This window comes from Podarcis gaigeae, assembly GCF_964106915.1.
Source record: "Podarcis gaigeae genome assembly, chromosome: 15".
NCBI classification, from domain to species: domain Eukaryota; kingdom Metazoa; phylum Chordata; class Lepidosauria; order Squamata; family Lacertidae; genus Podarcis; species Podarcis gaigeae.
Window position 1 is genome coordinate 14,399,736 of NC_139692.1, and position 18,524 is coordinate 14,418,259.

General features: G+C 42.9%; 1 protein-coding gene across 10 annotated transcripts in view; it reads left to right on the forward strand.

The window, feature by feature from the left end:
- ST3GAL4 (ST3 beta-galactoside alpha-2,3-sialyltransferase 4) overlaps window positions 1-18,524 on the forward strand; it is a 181,411-nt gene that overhangs the window by 23,424 nt on the left and 139,463 nt on the right. For 7 of the 10 annotated variants that reach the window (XM_083713726.1, XM_083713729.1, XM_083713742.1 and 4 more), the window contains exon 2: window positions 17,164-17,278. The exons of the other annotated variants lie outside the window; for them this stretch is intronic. The gene's annotated coding sequence lies outside the window, so the exon portion shown is untranslated. The remainder of the gene's footprint in view (window positions 1-17,163; window positions 17,279-18,524) is intronic. 10 annotated transcript variants of the gene reach the window in all.

Below are 18,524 nucleotides of genomic sequence, written 5' to 3' on the forward strand. Positions count from 1 at the left end.
GGGGTACCTTTACCTTTACTGCTTCACCCCCACTCGTTACCTAAATGAATCATCACTCAGTGTTTGGAAAGTCCTCCTGGCTCATTGACTGTATGGCAGAAAAGAATGGATGCCTTTTCTGGATTACTTAAAGAAATACTATAGTATGATGAACTCGTGAGCAGGATTTGAGCCAAGAACAACAAAATTAATTAGATTCTAATTGGTTATGATTGAATAGATAGAAGATAGAATGCAGCAAAAGGGAAGAAACAATAACATCTCCATGGAAAATGGAATAGGAAGTTGATGTCTACCCAAATGATGTCTACTCAGAAGCAAGCCCTGCTCACTTCAGTGGGGCTTCCTCCTGGGTTAAGTGGGGTTGAGGATCGTAGCCTTAAAACCGTATTTGTAAACCTATTTCCTTGTAACTGGAAATGTATCTTATTTTGTCTTTACAACATTTTATTTGTTTTTCCTCACTGTAATGAGCTGTGTTAGCCTTGGGGATTCCCTGGATAACATTCTTCAGAATGGCAGACTTGACACTGGCAATTGGATTTAAAGAGAGATTCTTTTTTAACTTAAAATATGTATATATATTCATTGGGGAAAGAGGTCACTGAGTGGTTCTTTCAACTTCTCATCTGAGTGCTGATTATTTGTAAGGGTGTTTTCAAAAGTCTCGTCCTGACCTGCAGCGCTTCTGGAAGTCTATTTGGTTTGTCAGCTCATTAATTTTCAGGGCTTAAAAAAACAAAACAAACCACCACTCCCATCCTCTGAATGGAGGAAAAAAGTATTACTGTACTAGTTGTCATGCTTACAAATTGAAACTCACATATGAACTCCTTCCATGAGTGTTGTTATGTTGGTAGTGTTGATAGTGTGGTAACATTCTCATTGTTGTAATGGTTTTGTGATAAGCTGTTATTACAAAGGGATCATGGCCATGGTGTTCTGATAAGGAATACAATTGAATGACTTTGCCATTCCTTCAGTCTTCCTTTCCTCTTGGCAGGTTTGACTTCCCCAAAAACATTATTTTCTTCAGTAGCTGACTTTAAATGGAACATTACGCTTCCTGCTGTGTTCCTTAAGCTTTGCACAATGAAAATACGACATTACACTGGTGGTCTTTGCAAAGAAGGGTTGCTTTTCCTTCCGTGAAATTCCTGTTGACGCCCTGGACTCCTTGGGGAGGAAGAAGGCAGGGTTTAAATTTAATGAATAAATAAGACAGGGAGTGTTCCAGTGAAATAAGAAAAAGGATGAGGTCAGTGGGATGTGCCCCCCGCTCCACATGCTGTACAATGCTTGGGTCTTAGGCAACCTTGGTTTTCAGAGGACAAATGGGTTCTGAAGTACTGTACTTTTTAAGTGCAGAGGCGAGGAAGACATCTTAACTGGATGTAGGACAAATTTCATCAAGGAAATAAGTTTTGAAACATTGTTCCATGCCCAATATCATTTAGTTCTTGTAGGACCCTAATGAAACAGAGCAGTTGTTAAATCAGCAGACCTGGAGGTAAATTTGGAAACGATGATAGATACAGAGTCCTTTTGGGTTACATTGCCCCACAGTAACTAATATGAAGTGGAGCAGGTGTGGGGTACTTGGGCCCCCAGATATTGATAAACTACAACTCCCATCAGTCCCAGAAAGCATGGCCAATGGGCAGGTCTGATGGGGCTTGTAGTCCAGTAACATCTGAAGGGCCGGTGGTTCCCTCACACTTGGTGTTGGGAGTGTGAAGCAGATCATGGACCTGTTTAGCCCAGGCTTCCTCAACCTCAGCCCTCCAGATGTTTTTTGGCCTACAACTCCCATGATCCCTAGCTAGCAGGATCAGTGGTCAGGGATGGTGGGAATTGTAGTCTCAAAACATCTGGAGGGCCAAGGTTGAGGAAGCCTGGTTTAGCTCTACACTGATTGGTCTCAACTATCTGGGGTTTCAGATAGGAGCTTTTCTCAGCCTTACCTGAATATGCCAAAGATAGAACATGGGCCTATTTGCATGCAAGGTCTGTGCTCCGCTAGTAGTTGTGTCCTCCGAGGTATTCCTCAACGTGTTGGATCTCTGTGATTCTCACACAAAGGACCTTCATGTTCTGTGGAACTTACCCTCTGGGTGCAAAAGTATGCTGTGCTTCAAAGAAGCTGTGCAGAACAAAGAGAATAATATCAGCTTCTAAACTATAATTTTTGCCCTCTGGAAGTACACAGAAAAGTTACTAGGAAAGTAGCACATAACAATTAATACTTTTTTGTATCGGTACATAAGTACTGTTAGTTCGTAACTTATTTTCCGTAGGAACTTAGCTGTGTCCTTAAATCAATGACCCTGATTATATTTTCAAGGCCTACTTTGGAATTTGGTGACTCTACCAGCTTCTTATAAAAAGCAGCTAAAAATAAGGGAAGAAGATCCACAGGTAACATAGTATACACAAGTGGTTCTCACTGAGAAAACCAGTGATGGCTCAAAAGCTCCCCTGCTTCTAAGTTTTCCTTGCAGTGAGCAGGTGAATGATGGGCCCTTTCTAGTGCACTGATTCTCATTGTGAATTGAACATCTCTCTTAAAGCATGTCCCAGAATCCCAATCGTTGTACAGACAACTCAGTAGCTCATTTCAGATGTACTTACCAGTCCAATAAACTGGTTTATTAGATCAAGATCAAATGCTGTGTCTGCACACACCTTTCTACCTCCTTTCATTAGTGGAAAACTTTTGCCATTCATTAACTCAGTTTCCTGTTGCATTTGAACCAGGAAACTGTGGTTTGATTTCTTACTATAAACCAGGGCATTAAACCATTTCCCTGATTCAGATGTAATGAGAAACTGGCTTAATAAATAGTCTATGTTTTACATTAAGCATGTGAGAGAAGGGAGGGGGATGATGGAGTGTGTGGACACAATGCTTGATTTTGGTCCAGTAAACTGTGGTTTATTATACAGAGTTCATTATGACTGAGCCAGTCTGACGCGGAAAGTGATTTGTTAAAGTGGAAAGCTGGGAAATTAGGGGCACGTCACTCACAGATGTTTTGTCTTGCATGTATAAAACAAGTAGGAGCTGAAGCCTTTTCAAAACAGTCACTCATTGCACTCAGATGCAGGTCAATGATAAAGAATTAGATTGTTCGACTGTCTCTCCCATCTTAGATGATGTATGTATCTGCCACCTGGGGCTTGTGAAATGTAATACATTATTGCTTGTAATGCATTTGTGATACTTAGATGGAAAGTGCTATTGAAGAGCATATTATTGCATTGCCCACATCCCCAAGAGGCAAAGTTTAGAAATAGAAGTCGAATTTCCTGGCTTATATTGCCTCCTGCTAGGCACCCGTCATTCAAAGTTGCCTTGTCCAAGATAGCTTTTAAATGACCCAGCCATCAATAGCAATCTTTTTGCTGCTTGCTAGTTTAACTTGTTTCCATGCTGGAGATGGTTTCAGAATGGGAATGCATTGATTTCCACCTTCCTTGCTTTCAGTCTTGGCGTCTGAGAACTTTTCTTTCTCCTGACACCTGTCCCATTATAATAAGGAGCAGCGGCGGCTTTTTCTTGGGGTAATTGAACAGTTCAAAAAATTACATAGCCTCACACATGACCTGGAAAACTTAAATAGACTTTCTTTTTCTTTCTTTGCTGGTGCTTGTGTAGCAGATGTGCTTGCTTTGGGGCTGCACAAAATTGTTGGCAGGAATGGGGAGCCTTTGACCCTCAGGAAGTTGCTGAACTACAACTCCCATCAGTCTTAGGAAGCATGGCCAGTGGCTAGCGGTCATGAAAGTTGTTGTTCATCAACATCTGGTGGACTGTTGTTGTTGTTTAGTCGTTTAGTCGTGTCCGACTCTTCGTGACCCCATGGACCAGAGCACGCCAGGCACTCCTGTCTTCCACTGCCTCCCGCAGTTTGGTCAAACTCATGCTGGTAGCTTCGAGAACACTATCCAACCATCTCATCCTCTGTCGTCCCCTTCTCCTTGTGCCCTCCATCTTTCCCAACATCAGGGTCTTTTCCAGGGAGTCTTCTCTTCTCATGAAGTGGCCAAAGTATTGGAGCCTCAGCTTCACGATCTGTCCTTCCAGTGAGCACTCAGGGCTGATTTCCTTAAGAATGGATAGGTTTGATCTTCTTGCAGTCCATGGGACTCAATTCTTTGGTGATCAGCCTTCCTTATGGTCCAGCTTTTACTTCCATACATCACTACTGGGAAAACCATAGCTTTAGCTACACGGACCTTTGTTGGCAATGTGATGTCTGCTTTTTAAGATGCTGTCTAGGTTTGCCATTGCTTTTCTCCCAAGAAGCAGGCATCTTTTAATTTCGTGGCTGCTGTGGACTAAAGTCTGGTGGACTAAAGGTTAACAAACTAGCAATTACTTCTTCCCTGAGAAGATTTTGATAATTATTTCAGAGATATGTTCACATGTAGTGCTAAGCCAAAGCATGGCTTAGCAAGAACGAACAAGTGTTCAGGGAACCCAGACAGAAAATCATATCTTCTTCGCTCCTCCTCTTGTTCTGCTGCTTCTGTGCTTCTGCAGCTATAACTTGCCTTATCAGAATTATAAACCACCACAGGCCTGTGGTTTGTTTCCTGCAGAGAACAAACCTTATGTTACAGCTTTTGGGTTTTTGTCGGGTAGGGATGGGCTAAACGGTCAGTTTCTGTTTGTCTCGTTCCCTTTCTCCTATGTTAATTTCAGTTCCCCACATTTCTACATCAGTTTGCATTAAACAACAACAAAAAAAAACCTTTGACAATTCACCAGCATTTTAGTGCAAATTTCTCCAATGTACAGCTGTTTGTATGCAATTTTGCCTAATGAACACATTTTTTTGCAATAATATTCTCTAACATAATGCATTTTTGTATGTAATTGTCACTAATATATATGCATTTTTAGGCATACTCTATGTCCATTTTTGTACCTGGAGAACTTCCTTGCAAAATTTGTGAATTTTGAAGGATGGCTGTGTTTTGGTTTGTGTCTTATTTTGGAAAGTGCATGTTATGTATGTTTGCCCTCAATGTGAACTGAATCCCATCCCTAGTTAGGAGTGAGTCATATGGAGGTGAGAAGTAGTGTGGTGCAGTGGTTAGAGTGTTGGACTATGATTTGGGAGACCAGAGTTCAAGTCACCACACAGCCATGAAGCTCACTGGGTGGCCGTGGGCCAGTCAGTGCCTCTCAGCCTAACCTACCTCACAGGGTTGTTGTGGCAATTAAATGAAGGAGAAAACCATGCATACCACTTTGAGCTCCCTGGAGAAATAAAGTTTGATACCGATACTGAAGTAAGCAAGTGAGTGAGCTTATTTGGCTAAGTGGTCAGAAGGCTAGGCTGCATAAGGGCAACAAAAAGGAGCAACTCCTAGCTGCAGGCTGTCTGGGGTCAGAGAGAGTCCTGGATAGAGGCTTGAGCCTTTCAAGAGAGCCAGTGTGGTGTAGTGGTTAAGAGCGGTAGTCTCGTAATCTGGGGAACCGAGTTCGCGTCTCCGCTCCTCCACATGCAGCTGCTGGGTGACCTTGGGCTAGTCACACTTCTCTGAAGTCTCTCAGCCCCACTCACCTCACAGAGTGTTTGTTGTGGAGGAGGAAGGGAAAGGAGAATGTTAGCCGCTTTGAGACTCCTTAAAGGGAATGAAAGGCGGGATATCAAATCCAAACTCTTCTCTTCTTCTTCTTCTCCTTCAGTCAGGCCAGGAAGGAGGAGATTAAAGTGTCTTAGCTGGGCTTTCATTCTGAGACCCATTGCTGCAGCTCTCAGGGGTGGGCAGATCTCAAGTGTGCAAAGGATCAATTTTTGTTGACATGGCATACTTGGAGTCTTAAGATCCACCAAAGGGACTCAGTTTAAAACGGTGTGCTTTTGGGGAGAGAAGGGGTGATCATAGCCTAGGAACAGGGTACCTTTTTATTCTCAGTAGCAGAACTGAATTTCACAGTTCTCTCTCACAGAAAAGGCATTCCTGGCTCTCTTGATTCTAGCAGACTAATTTAATGTGACTGCTTTTAAGCAAGTGTAAGTCAAGAAAAGGGGACGCCAGTGGTGTAAACCACTGAGCCTTGGGCTTGCCGATCGGAAGGTTGGCAGTTCAAATCCCCGCGACGGGGTGAGCTCCCATTGTTCAATCCCAGCTCCTGCCAACCTAGCAGTATGAAAGCATGTCAAAATGCAAGTAGATAAATAGGTACCGCTTCGGCAGGAAGGTAAACGACATTTCTGTGTTCTGCTCTGGTTTCTCCAGAAGCGGCTTAGTCATGCTGGCCACATGACCCGGAAAAACTGTCTGCAGACAAACGTTGGCTCCCTCAGCCAGTAAAGCGAGATGAGCGCCGCAACCCCACAGTGGTTCGCGACTGGACTTAACTGTCCTTTACCTTTAGCTTTAAGTCAAGAAAAACTCTGCCACAAATTCCCCAAAGATCTGGAAGCCAGTCTCGTTTCTGCCTTCCCCTGATATGGCTGTGAAGTAAGGCAATGTGGCTATCGTGGGAAATCCCCTTGGTCATCATCGCAGCTTTCTGTTTCAGAGAAAGAAACCCAGCTTCTCATCCTGACAAATGCTTTTTAGTTCTGTCCAGCTACCCTAAGGAGTGCGAGACTGTGATCTGTCCAGCTCTAGCACTGAGTCTGACATAATGCTTGAAAGGAAGAGTTCTCTCTTCTCTTGGGAGTGAAACTCTAAGCTGTTTTGCTCTTTTCCGTATCTGGTGAGACCTGCCAGATCCCTTGATCTGGGTCCAGCTCCAGGCAGGAGAGAGGAGTACTCCCTAGCACTTTCAAACATTTGCATCCCTGAAAAGCAGGCAGAGAATGTTAGATACCCAGCTAGCGAGGGATGGCCATTGGCCATGGCAGTGTCATCACCGGGAGTGTGAAGTTTTTGCCGTATTTAACCGCCCAGCAAGCAAGTTTTGCAGGAGGAGGCTCAGCAAAAACGTAGGCATCTGTTTATGCAAAAACCTGAAGCTATGAGCAAAGATTCCAAGTAGCTTGGTTTGTGCAGGTTTCCGCTGGGAGGTATAGCCAGAAAATCTGCTTTGTTTAAGAAATTGTGTGATGGATGATTGCATTCCTGGATTTGCCCACCCTCCCAACACACAAACACAAACACACACCCCTTTCTCAGAAATACTGGCTCTAATGAAGGTATAAATTGACATCCTGCTCTTCCAAGAACCACTTCCTCTGGTTTCTTTTCTTTTTTAACGTTACAATATTCTTAAATTCCAGTGACTGCAAATTTCTCACACAGTGGTTACAGTTAGTGCCACCTTCTGGCATGAAACCTGTGGTGTATAACTGGTGCAAGAGGCTAAATGCGGTGCGTGTGTTGTGTCTGTTTAAAGACTAGATTGGAGAGGGTCAATAGGTAAAAACAATCAGTGGGAGTGTTGCAGCAGTAGATTCCCCAATCGGCATCAACAATATTTGCAACCAGTGAGGCTGAAAAGTTTGGTTGCCGTTAATGAAGCTCTTTCTAGAGAGTCAGTGGTTTGGTTGTGGCTAGATTTCACCTTGAGATGTTTTTGTTTCATTCCTTATTTGGGGCATAGTAGGTAGGGAGGAGACAGTTGCATGTACTTTGGCAGTTCAGCTTTCTTCAAGCATGCAAATAAATTTGTGGTTTAGCTGAGGAGGGCCAGGCACTGTCTCAACACCATTCAAACCCTCTTAACTCTGATTTACTTGGACTCTAAGGGAGATCTCTCAACCCTCTGCATGTCTAACTAGTCTCAAAGGAGATGAGAATCTGAGAATGGGATGGATCCTAAACTATTGTTTCCCAACAATGGAGGGTCAGGGGAGAGGGCTGGCAGATCTGTTTTGTCTTCTCTATCATCTAGAGACAGAAGGGGAGGACCTCTCCCCTCCATCTTGGGAGGGGGCATCTTCAGGCCCCACATCTATTCCTTCTTCTTCCACTAACCATGATTTATTTTGGGCCAGCCAGAAGACAGCTTTAATACCTCATTGTTTAGTGTGACTTTTCTGAAGCATTTGGCTTTGTTAGTAGTTGGGACTTTTGGGGGGAGAATCAATTGATGCAATTGTCTTGGATGATCACCTTAATGACTCACCTGCCACTATGCTTGAATGTGGTAAATGTCAGGTGCAGTGTAGCCAAGTCTCCGCACATCAGCCCTCTAACACATTATTATTTTAATTTTTTTGTAAATGAAGTCCTTGTGGAAAATGAGCAAGTTCCACTTTCCAGCCAATTCATGCACGTATGGGTCCAAATTGATTTTGCATGAAAATAAAGATGCGTTCAGGGTGGTTCTGAGCCAACAGGGGACAGATAAATGCCCTGAAATTTCCAGGACACATGGGACAATGCTCTCTTTATCTTTTTCTTCCTTGCGGCAGCTGGTTTTTATCTTGCGCTTTTCAGTTTTGTACACCGGGGCTTGGGGTGACGAGGGAGGGAAGTAAACCCAGCACCTTCAGCTCTGCAGAGCTGTTAAGCATAGAGTGCTCTGCAGCTGCAGTCCCTCCCAAAAGAAAGCATTGCATGAGATGCTAGGGTGAGTGCTTGGTGGTGTACTGTGTGGTGTAGTGGTTAGAGTGTCAAAGTAAGTCCTGGGAAACCCAGGTTCAGATCATTCCTTCAACTATGAACCCCCCCCCCTCTCTCTCTCTCTACCATATTTTTCACCCTATAGGACGCACCGGCCCATAGGACGCACCTAATTTTTTGGGGGGGAAATAAAGGGGGAAAAAATTATTCCCCCCCCCCGCCAGGCACGGGGCCGGGGCAGGGGAAGCCCGAGCTTCCCCCGACCCCAGCCCCCAGAACAGGCAGCTCTCCGCAAGCCGTGGGAGCGTGGTGCACTTCCCAGCTGTTCCCCGAGCTTGCGGGGCTGGCGGTGCAGAGAAGCCCGCTTCTCCCCGCCGCCAGCCTCCAAACCAGGTCCGGGAACAGCGGGATGGTGCGCTGCATTCACCCCATAGGACGCACACACACATTTCCCCTTCATTTTGGGAGGGGAAAAAGTGCGTCCTATAGGGCGAAAAATACGGTATATATGTTTTTTGTTTTTTTTAATAATAATTTTTATTGGTTTTTTAACAAAAAGACAAACAAAACACAAAACAAAAACATATAAAAAACATTTAAAACATGACTTCCCCATACCTCCCTTTCACTGCATCCTTGTTTTACAACTCTTTAGCAACCCTTCAGTCAATTTCTCTAGTAGTTTTCTTTAAATTTCCTTAATGTTAATGCTTACAGCTGTAATTCTCTATTTCTTACCCCCAGACATCTTATCAATCCTCAATTTTACAACAATTTTTAAGATATATTTTAAATTTCTTCCAATCCTCTTCCACTGTCTCTTTCCCCTGGTCACGGATTCTGCCGGTCATCTCTGCCAGTCCCATAAAGTCAATCACCTTTGTCTGCCATTCTTCCAGAGTAGGTAGTTCTTGCATCTTCCAATACTTTGCCAACAGGATCCTTGCTGCTGTGGTCGCATACATAAAAAAAGTCCTATCCTTCCTTGGCACCAACTGGCCAACCATGCCCAAGAGAAAAGCCTCCGGTTTCTTTATAAATGTCCACTTAAGGACTTTTTAAATTTCATTATAGATCATTTCCCAAAAGGCTTTAATCTTTGGGCAGGTCCACCAAAGATGATAGAAGGTACCTTCAGACTCATTACATTTCCAACATTTATTATTGGGCAAATGGTAGATTTTTGCAAGCTTGACTGGGGTCATGTACCACCTATAGATCATTTTCATTATGTTCTCTTTTAAGGCACTACATGCCGTAAACTTAATGCCGGTGGTCCATAACTGTTCCCAGTCAGCAAACATAATGTCATGACCGATATCCTGTGCCCATTTAATCATAGCTGATTTAACTGTTTCCTCCTGTGTATTCCATTTCAACAGCAAGTTATACATTCTAGATAGATTCTTAGTATTGGGTTCTAGCAGTTCTGTTTCTAACTTTGACCTCTCCTTCTGAAATCCTAATTTCCTGTCCTGCTTAAATGTCTCGTTTATCTGATAGTAATGTAACCAATCTCGAACTTTAAACTTTAGCTTCTCATGACTCTGGAGTTTAAACTTTTCGCCATCTTGTTCTAGGATTTCACAATATTTTGGCCAGTTAGGTTCCATGTTTAATTTTTTCACCGCCTTGGCTTCCATTGGTGACAGCCACCTAGGGGTTTTACTTTCCAACAAATCTTTATATCGAATCCAGACATTATACAAAGCTTTCCTAATAATATGGTTTTTAAAGCCTTTATGCACCTTTACTTTGTCATACCATAGATATGCATGCCAACCAAAGTTATTATCATACCCTTCTAAGTCCAAAATGTCTGTGTCTTCAAGGAGTAGCCAGTGTTTCAACCAGCAAAAAGCCGCTGATTCATAATAGAGTCTTAAGTCCGGCAGGGCAAAACCCCCTCTATCTTTTGCATCAGTTAAGATCTTAAATTTTGTTCTGGGCTTTTTGCCCTGCCAGACAAATTTAGATATATCTTTCTGCCACCTCTTGAAGCAATCCATCTTGTCTAGAATCTGTAAGGTCTGAAATAAAAATAACATTCTAGGCAATACGTTCATCTTGATAACAGCAATTTGGCCTAACAAGGAAAGTCTCAGCCTAGACCATATTTCTAGATCTTTCTTAACCTCTGTCCAACATTTTTCATAATTGTCTTTAAATAAGTTCACATTCTTAGATGTTAAATTCACCCCTAGGTATTTCACTTTTTTCATTATTTCCAAACCAGTTTCACTCTGAAATCTCTCTTTTTCTTCCATTGTTAAATTTTTTTCCAACACTTTCGTTTTCTGTTTATTCAGTTTAAATCCTGCTACTTGACCAAATATCTCAATTAATTCTAATGCTCTTTTGGTACTAGTATCTGGCTGTTGCAACGTTAACACTAAGTCATCTGCAAATGCCCTTAATTTATAATGTTTAGCTCCGACCGAAAAATACGGTATATATGGGGATGGATGATGACAATGAACTGAACACCCCCCTCCCCCTTTCCTCAAGATAGAGGCATAGTTCAGATGCAAACAGTAAAGTTCAGACAAGCCCTGAAGTGGAAAGAGGCTGAAAGTTGCTAATATGAACATGAAGGAAAATGTTAGCAGAACCATATGGTATGGAATGTGCCAGGTACAATTTGTCCTGTGGAATCGTTTTTGTGTGCTGGATGAATGGCCACCTGCCATAAACGTTGTTTTTTTTTTTTTTTTTTATTATTATTATTATTATTATTATTATTATTATTATTATTATTTATTATTATTATTGCCCTTTAGTTGCAAAACGTTTTTGTCAGCTTATCAGAAAGTGCTATGTCTCAAATGGCATGATATCACTTTCGTACATTTGAACTCTTTGCTTCTTTCCAATTTTTAAGTAGCCAATTAAATGTTTGTATAAAACAACTCTTGGCTGTCTCCACTGAATGTACTCAACAATGCCTTTTGGGGTTTTTTCTTTCTTTACAGGTTTCCCCAATGTTTTTGTTCCCCAAACATCTCATCCCAGAACTGGGCAACTTTGAGATAGTCCCACCACATATGTGTGAAGGGACCTACAGATCCCTTCCAGCAAGCTTCAGTTTGTAAAGGGTGCTAAAAGTGGTTAGGAGACCCCCTGTTCCCATCCCAGAGTGGCTTAACAGTCAATCCCTCTTCCCAGGGAACTCTGGGAATTGTTGTTCTGTGAGGGGAACCGAGATCTCCTAAGAATTCCCAACACCATTCAGAAACCATATTTCTCAGGATTCCTTGAGGGAAGCCATGTTTGTTTAAAGTGGCATGATAACTGCTTTAAATGCATAGTGCAGTTGGGGCCTAACCTAACTTTCAGGGTTATTGTGAGGCGAAAAGAATTCCTTTGTGAATTAGGCATGGCTGAGATGCGGAAGGAGAGCTTGACACATCATTCTGAGCTCCTTAACGTACCAAATGCACTAAATAAATACAGTTTAAATTAAATGAATATAAAAAATAAATGCCCTGCCCACCCTGCATGGGGAGGGAGAATATGCAAACTCAGCTGTTCACAGGCTGCTGCTTTCCCTTAATGGTGAGAGAGATCCTGCTAAATGCATTTCGATATTATTTGGCTAGAGAAGCTCAATTGCTTTTATTTTGTCCCTTCTTCTTTCCTGCTTCCTGATTAAAATTGACCCCAGTCCTGGAAATATTCAAGGACTTACTGGGAATATCATTCATGCAGAATTGTAGAGTTGGAAGGGACCACAGGGGTCATCTAGTCCAACCCCTGCAGTTCATCAGTCTTTTGCCCAGTGTGGGACTTGAACCCGTGTCCCTGAGGTTAAGAGTCTCATGCATACTGACTGAGGAAGTCCATTGTCTAGTGCTGGATTCTCTGCATGCTAATTCCTAAGGATTTGTAAATAGGGAAACAAAAATAAAAGCACATTTTTAAAAAAAATATATTTGGCTCTAAAGCAAAAGGAAACTGTATCTCCTTTGGCCCCACTTGCAATGTTTTGCAAGAAGTTTTCCTTTTGCTGGAGTCCATGAAAAATTATTGTGAATTGTACTCTGAAATGGTTGTTTTTATGCAGGAAGGAGTTTTTCTTTTTTACATTGTTTCATTTTCTTTTTTGCTATTTTTAAAAAAGCATTTCTTCCCTTTCCCCTCTAAAGCTGTCATTTTTAACTTGAGCTCATCATATTGGTATTCTGCTCTCTCTATGGGTGAGGCTATTGCACCATAATTATTAACATCTGTAGCTTTCATTTGGACGTTGTTCTTGCACAGCCGCTCCCTTTGAAGGCATCCTCCTTACACTCAAAATATTAAGGTCCACTGGTTTCGTTGTGCGAATTGATCAGATCTCCTTGGGCTGGGCGGGTGGTTCAGATAAACCAGCGTGCTGGTCATGCTTGCCTTGAGGCGTGTGCTTGTGTGAGTATTCCTTTTTTTCTCACACTTATCCAGACACATCCAAGACAACATTGGCTCTCAGCGGCTGCCTAATACTTCATAAAACAATTTGTCCAGTCGTGTATACAGACCCTCCAAGTGACCCTATTTTCCAGGGTCAGTCCTGGATTTACAGAAGCTGTCCTGGTTTCTGATTTGATCCCGGAACATCCCCTTTTCCCTTGGGACATCCCTATTTTCATTGGATAAATGTTGGAAGGGATGGAGTTATGCAGTCCCTGAGCCAAGGAGATAAGTAACTATGCAACCTTTTAGAAGGCATCTGTATAGGGAAGCTTTTAATGTTTAATATTTTATTATGTTTTTCAATATGTTAGAAGCTGCCCAAGGTGGCTGCGGCAACCCAGTCAGATGTGCAGGATAATACATATATACATGCATAAATTGATAGATGAATGGATGGAATAGCACGTCCCTATTTCCATTGGAGAAATATTGGAGGGTATGTGTATATAACCTGAAATGTCAGTGGTCTTAGCCAGATATCTTTCTCGTTACTTAATTGTTTTTGTATTGGTTTTAAACAAATACAAATACAGTAACCATTAAAAACTTATTAAGCAGTACATCTAATAGGGTTTGTTTCCTCCATTGTCTCTAGACATACACATGGACCATTTTAACTCAAGATGCTGGGGTTGAACATGATGGAAGGCAGTAGACCAGTCCTTTTGTCCCCTGCATTTCTACAAAGCTGATAACCAGCGAAAACTGTAGCCCGTGGTGGCCAGAGCCCATTTAGACTGGTGGAGCAGAATGCTGCTGGGAGCCCAAACACTAGGCAGAGCCTGAGCTGTTGACAGGCAGAGCCAAATAATTGTCATTTTCTCTCCCTGCATAGTTCTACAAAGGCAAGGTTAAAGAGGAGGAAGCTAACAGGTTGTGCCACCTCCTAGACTGGTTGTAAATAAGGCAGGCAGGTGGGGGGGGGGGGCAGACTGAGGTGGGTGGGGCAAGACTTCATTTGCCCTAATGACCTAGCTTCCACTGGCTGTAGTCATCAATCACTCTGCTCATCTTTTTTTTTTTTAAGGGCTTTTTGTATTAGTTCACAAAAATGTGTTAGATTAGTAGATTAATATCAAATACAACATAGTTCCTAACTATCGTACATGTAGTTCCTTAATCTGTTAATGAAAACAGAACAAAATGTATTGGTGACAAACATTTCAGATTCTTAGTTGCACCTTGCACCAAGATACTGGATATGCGTTGTGGAGTTATGTATCGCTCTGGATATGTAACTTTCGGTTTATGAATGCCTCAAACCCGGAAGTGTATACTTCCAGGTTTCATCGCATGCGCAGAAGCGCTCAATCACACTACATGCGTGTGCAGAAGCGGCGCCTCTGCCTACAGACTTTTTGGCTTGTGGACGGACCCCCAGAATGAATTAAATTCGTATCTGGAGGGTCCACTGTATAGCTCTGCTTGTTTCTCCTTGTTGTTTGCTGCTGTTCTGCTCTGTTGTCCTTGGTGGTTCTGCGGTTTTATTTTATTATTTTAATGCAAATTGTTTCTAACCCTGACATTTTTGTAACCTGCCCTGGGAACGTTTGGTGGAAGGGTGGACTGTAAGTGCCAATATAATAAAGTGTAAGTGAGAGTTGACAGAATCTTCCGTGTACTTGGGAATTTATTAGGTGTTATCGTCCTTTTCACCAGCATGCAGAGATCTGAAGTGGCTTCCCGTAGAGTCTCTCTTGACTGACTGTCTTTCTCCTTCGTCAGCGCTCATGATGTCCTAATCTAACCCCGCTTGCAACAGGATCAGCAAGGAGGAGAATAACCCTCTCTGTGGTGTGTGTGTGTGTGTGTGTGTGTGTGTGTGTGTGTAAGGCATCAGGGAAAACTGTAAAAACAATGACATCAAGGCTATAGTTTTCCATAGACTCTCAACCCCTAGGCTTATAACGTCATTATAGTAGTGCTTATTGGCCCGCCGGCTAATCCCATGCCTTTGAAAAGCAGCAGATAGCATTAAATATAGGCCACGGAATCATGTCAAAAACTTTGCACTAGCCGCATGAGCACACGAGTGCATTTTCTGCAGTTTGCGCTTTCTAATCTTACAGGGCAGGCAGAATGGAGTGGAGGGAGGGAGGCGCAGAGAGAGAGAAAAATGCCGACCTGCATTCAAAGCTACCTAAGGAAGTTCAATGGCCACTTTGCCAAATGGACTGGAGACCGTGGGAGGAGAATTGCTGCGGCATCTTTTACTGGGGTGGCAGCACAGTAATCACTGTAGCAGCAAGCGAGGGGCTGGCAGGGTTCAGAAACTGCAGTGACGGATGCTGTGGCAAGGCCCAAGGCGGTCTCCCTTTATTCGAGCAAAGAGCCAGAAACCAAGGTTGTCCCATAAATAGATGCTTCTTCCTGAATGGCCGGTGCAAGGATGCATCATAGCTTTCCTGCTAGTGCTGAAGCCACAGGTGTGTGTCACCACAGCAGGCAAAGTGTTCTGTGGTTATCACTTGGGATGTTTCCGAACAGAGCTGGTGGTGTTAGATTCAGTATGCACATCGGAAAAACTGGCTGGGTGTTTGTGTGGTTTGAGCTTTTCCAGGCTCAGCTCTTGAAACTTTTAAATAATAATATTAATAATAATAATAATAATAATAATAATAATAATAATAATAATAATAATAATAATTTTGAGCTTTGTTGCCTAGTGGGCATAGCTTGCTTACCAGAGATACCTAGCCATGATAACTCTTGTTGGAGGTAGCCATGAGGCAAGGTGAGGCAGCTACCCCATGGACATAGTGGAGGTTTTTTTTGTGGAGGGAGGATGAGGGGCAACAACTTCAAAAGGCAGCAGAGCTAGTGGCACACAGACCTAAGTTTAGTGAAGGGATGGAGAACCTCAGGCCCTCCAAGCCTTCTGCCTGGCCCTCAGGACTCCCCCCAGACTACTCTTCTCCCCAGCCCTTCCTCCATGGCCTCCTTGAGTGCTTCTGCCACACCTAGATGTGTCCTTGAACTTTGATATTGCCTCTTGCTTGGCAGGATAGAGACGGATGCAGAAGCCTTTGGCTTTTGTGCAACTGGAATATAGCCCAGTTTACAAAAGGTCAAGAGTTGCATCTGTTTCTCTTCCTACTTTTGCTTCTGGCCTACGGACACTTTCACTACTAGCATGTAGTCCTCAGAAGATGGCCTGTGAAGGGATGTGATCCTTGAACGAAGAAAGGTTCCTCGCCCCTTGCTGAGTGGATTGAGTGAGAGATATGACAGTGCAGTGTAGTGGTAAGAGAGCTTGACTAGGGCCTGAGAGACCAGGGTTTAAATCTCTACTCGGTCATGAAGCTCAGTGGATGAACTTTCGCCAGCCGCTGCCTCTCAGCATAACCTACCTCATAAGGGTTGTTGTTGGGAGAATTGATGAGGGGGAAAACGATATATATGCTACCTTGAGAGCCTTAGAAAAAAAGGTGTGATATAAATGTGATCAATCAATCAATCAATCAATCAGAAAGAACAAGGCCTGAGGAAAAGCTGTTTAAATCTCCATTCATCCATGAACATTACCTGGTGACCTTGAGTTAAGCGCTACTTTTACCTCACAGGCCTGCTTTGCTGTTTTATTAGGAATATTTATAAACCACTAAACAATAAAATATAAATAGAGGCTCACACACACACACATTCTTTTTTCAAAAAATTAAAATCGGATACTGCCCATGAGTAAACTCATCTTTCTGGGAAAACCTCAGATTTTTATTTTTAAAAAAGCTTTCAATAAAATGTGTACAATGCTGGGGCCTGCCTAAGGCCCAATCTACAGCATAAATTTAAAGCAGTGTGATACAGCTTTAAAGAGGCTTTGCTCTCCCCAAAGAATCCTTGGAATTATAATTTGTTAAGGGCGCTGAGCGTTATTAGGAGACCCCTATTGCTCTCATAGAGCTACCATTCCAAGAGTTCCCTGAGCAGTGAGTTCCACAAGGCAGGTGACAGTAGTCTGAGCTGCCATGGAATAAATCTCCAGTTCATTTTGCACCACAAGGAGGTGACTCCAGTGCATGGACAAGGGGTGTGCAGGAACAGAGTTTGATAATTTTGGCTTTTGATAAGATGGGGTTAATTGCTTTTTCGTATGTGTGAAAATCTAAAGGTCAGTTCGTTGGCACTACAGTGTCTGAGGAAGGGGGAAAAAGGTTTTAGCTTTGATGCTTTTTTCAGTTTTGCAGAAAGAGCTCGGCAGAAGGAATGCCGAAGAGAAGCTGAATGTCTGGGAACCCTGAGAACTCTGACACTAAGATGTCGCTGGGAAGAACTTGAATAAGTTGCAGTCTAGGTAGGAATAGCTATATGCTGTTAACCTTCTTGTTTTCTTATCCTTTTGCTCTTTCGTTTTGGGTGTGGGTGCTGCAATTTATTCAGATGTTAAAACTCAGCCCCCCTCGCTGCCATGATAATACTTTTCCAGTAAACTCTTTAAATTGTTTCAGTGTTATGACCTTTTTGTGTGGTTTACGCACCACACACCTGAAAGCCCACCCTCACAGTAGCTGAAGATTCTTTTTAAGAGAGCCGGAAGGTTTTGGGATTTTTGGTGGAGCCCACTAGGGCCAGGTGGAGAGAGTAAGACTTCCAGGTGTCAACGGAAACATCATGGGTGTGAGGTGTGGAAAAGGGCAGTTAGGACTGGGACACTCGGTCTGGGAGGGGGAGGACCAGGTACATCACACCTCGTGCTCCTGATAAGAAGGGCAAACATATGTCAAATGAATAAATAAAACCTAAATAATTAATTCACTTCTGAAATAAATGCGTGTGGAGAGGTCATTGGGACCCTTCCTGGTCTAGTCAAACGCATAATGTTTCTTCCTTGTGGATATACACATGTGCACACAAAAAATGATGGGTGTGGATATGTTTGTTTAGCACTGGGGTGGGGCCATAGCTCAGTTGAAGGCCACATGCATTCAAACCACCCCAGGCTCAGTAATAGACATTCAGGTATCTATTTAGAAAATTAGTTAATCTCTCGGTCAGCAAGGGCCTCTGGGTGGGTGAGACGGAACTCAAGCAGTATACAATTAGAACATTAAATAAGCCAATCAATTCAATTTCGTGCCTAAAAACCCAGCACAGACAGCATTTTAAACCTAGTAATCCTTTTGCAAAGGCAAAATGTCATTCTAAATGCCTGGGGAAATGAAAAGGTCTCTCTACCTGGTATTGAAAGGCTCTTAATGTAAGTGCCATTTGAGCCTCGGTGCACCCCATAATCAAGTTGCCTATACTGAAAAGGCCCTCTCTGTAGTACCCGTATGACAAATTAATGGAATGTAAGAGCTATCAGTAGCTACTGGCTGTGATTACTTCCTGTTGTACGCCTCTGAATACCACAAGGTTTCCCAAACATGGGTCTCCAGCTGTTTTTGGATTACAACTCCCATCATCCCTATCTATCAGCACCAGTGGTCAGGGATGATGGGAGTTGTAGTCCAAAAACAGCTGGAGACCTAAGTTTGGGAAAGCCTGGAATACCAGTTTCTGGGAATTCAAATGGGGAGATTGCTGTTGTGCTCATGTCC